The sequence below is a fragment of the Nematolebias whitei genome, chromosome 19 (assembly GCF_014905685.2).
Source record: "Nematolebias whitei isolate Nwh7 chromosome 19, NemWhi1, whole genome shotgun sequence".
NCBI classification, from domain to species: Eukaryota; Metazoa; Chordata; class Actinopteri; order Cyprinodontiformes; family Rivulidae; genus Nematolebias; species Nematolebias whitei.
The window spans coordinates 1,742,985-1,745,821 of NC_056516.1; the positions used below are offsets into that span (position 1 = coordinate 1,742,985).

Genomic DNA, 2,837 nt, shown 5'->3' on the forward strand with positions numbered 1-2,837 from the left:
TGTCTTGTTTCTGTAGTTTTCACGGCATTCATTAAAGCGCCCGTTTCAAATAAAGAAGCTGTGCCCGCGTGTCGTCATTGAGAAGTTACAGCGCTAGTGGGCACTGTGGAGGCTATTGGCAATTTATCATGGATGCCTGTTCAAGGGGTGGATAATGATCGATCATACTGATTTTGAGGAACCTCATCTCAAATCTGTGGATTTTAGAGCCAAACGTATTGTGACGGCGTTACGTTTTACTTCGCCACACCACGCCGCCCACATGCTGCACCCAAAACTGTCAGTGTTAGAAAGCAAGGTACACCAACATGTCTTCGGTCACTGGACACACTGTCATGCTGATTAGATCACAGGGGTCAGCTTGGGATGTTAAATGTAAAACTTTGCACTTCCTGTTGTTAGGGGGTGTGGCTTAAGTGATGTCATGATTTGACCATTTAGTCTTGCAGGGGACCTGATGTGGATCAATCACTGCAGGTTTGATGTTTCAGACAGTTTTCAATTATGAACTATTAGCATTTCATTTTTCATGGCGAGAGGTCAAACTTCCAGGTCTGGCCCTGCCCCTTCAGCATGCTCCATCTTGGACATTTGGACAAGTGTACCAAGTGTCATGCTTCTAGGACAAAGTAAGGGTAATGCGTAGTGTATTTTGCAAACTGCCAGATGGCGATCTTGGTCTGTTTATAGAGAGCTCCATACATTTTCAATGACAGCCAAAATGGCAGAAAAGGATAAATATCTCCAAAAGTTAAAGTTGCATCAATAAAGAAAGTCATAGCCATTTTGTCCTGAAAATCTGAACGGTTTGATATATGATATGTTCATATAGCACTAATCCTGTGTGAGTAGTGAGCTTGCAAAAAACGTAAGGAATCATAAAAACAACTAGAAAATAATAATAATAAATATAAACAGAAAAGCAATAGAAAATATTAAATATAAACAGAAAAGTATAAACAGAAAAGCAATAGTGTGAATGCCATGATGGCATTCACACAACTAGGAAAATAATAAATATAAACAGAAAAGTATAAACAGAAAAGCAATAGTGTGAATGCCTTGATGACATTCACACAATAATTTTACTGACACATTTTTTTTTTCATTTAGCCTTTATTTATCTAGGTTAGTCTCACATATTTGTGACTTAAAAGGGGGAGTGGTGGCACAGAGGTTAGAGAAGGCTAGCCTGTGATTGGAAGGTCCCCACAGACAGACAACATTAAAATGTGGGTGGAAAAGGTGAAACACCCACACCTGCCTCCACCCTTGCTTGTCTTACTTTGGGCACTTGAGAAAGACCCCTAACCCCCACCATCTGCTCTCCTGGACGCCCTAGATGGCAGCTTGTTTTAAATGTAGATAAATCAAAGGTGATGCTGTTTTTCAGTGTGAGATTTGAAAGTAAGGATCTTCCAGTCATTACTGTCTGAAAATTGAATAAGTATCACAGTATAAATATTTAGGATTTTTAATACATGATTCTTTGTCTTTTACGTCTCACATTCAAGAGCTGGTGAAGAAACTAAGATTAAAATCGGGATTTTATTTCAGGATCAGACCCTGTCTATCTTTTGAGGCTAGAAAGCAACTGGTTGATGCTACTTTTATGTCTGTACTGGACTATGGTGATATTTTATACATGCATGCTCCTCTTAAATATCTATTCACTGGATACTGTTTATCATGGAGTTTTAAGATTTATAACCGGTTTAAAAGGTTTTACACATCATTGCACTTTATACAACTGGGTTGGCCACTCGTAGACTCCACCATTGGCATATTTTTATTTATAAGGCCATACTAGGACTTCTTCTTTCATATTTGTTGGCCTTTATAAAGAGAAAGTCCACTGGAAGATACTCTCTTTGTTGCGAGAACTTATTTTTACTTTCAGTGTCTAAAGTCCAAAATGAACTTGAAAAGAAATCTTTTCAGTTTTCTGCTCCATCTTCTAGGAACCAGTTGCAGAAATACATGAACCTAAAGGAGCTGTTGCCACTAAATGTTTTAAAGGCTGTTCTTACTGATTTGGAGAAGGAATTATCTGTCTGTAAATGTTTGAACTGAGGAATCTTTTAATTAATTTGTTTATGACGGAGTTAACTTTTTCTATTTTTGTTGTGAATGTTCTGTAGCCCCTGTGTGCTGCTGCCAGTCTTGGCCAGGATTCTCTTGCAAAAGAGATTTTTAATCTCAGTGGGATTTTCCTGGTGAAATAAAGGTTAGAGATGGCAGCTCTCTGCTCCACACAGAGAGATGTGGTAGCACGGTGGTCTGTGGTTGCATCAGGAAGGGCATTCGGCATAAAAGCAATCGTCAAGTCTTCATGCGAGTTGGTTTGCTTGTTATGATCCCTGAGGAAGGGAGCAGTCCAAAAAAAGGAAGAAAATAAATTGTGACTTCAAAAAAATGCAGTCTTCCACTTGCTTTAACACGTTATTTTTGTCTCCCAATGCAGAGCAAAGAGTGTGGATTGAAAATACCCTCTGTACATCCATCCATGCATGTTGTGAGAATAGAAACTTGAAAAACAAGCAAATGCCAACTTCCATTTTTGGTGTGTGACTGTCTGTAAAAAGGCCTCTTTCAAAAATAGGTGTGCCATGTCAAAATCTATGATGACTGTCCACACATATGTCTGTCCAATATCTCAATATCTGAGCTCCATAACATGATAAAAAGCAATGTACTGACTTCCGTTTTGGTGTGTGGCTGCATCACGGTAAGAAAGATCACTATCGAAAATTGGGTTGTCATGTCAAGATCCAAGATGGTCCCCACCATACACACACACACACACACACACACACACACACACACACACACACACA

At 39.1% G+C, this 2,837-nt stretch overlaps 1 protein-coding gene across 1 annotated transcript in view; it reads right to left on the reverse strand.

The window, feature by feature from the left end:
• The window catches only part of fam135b (family with sequence similarity 135 member B), a 191,907-nt gene that overhangs the window by 115,978 nt on the left and 73,092 nt on the right, over positions 1-2,837 (reverse strand). The window lies entirely within an intron of this gene.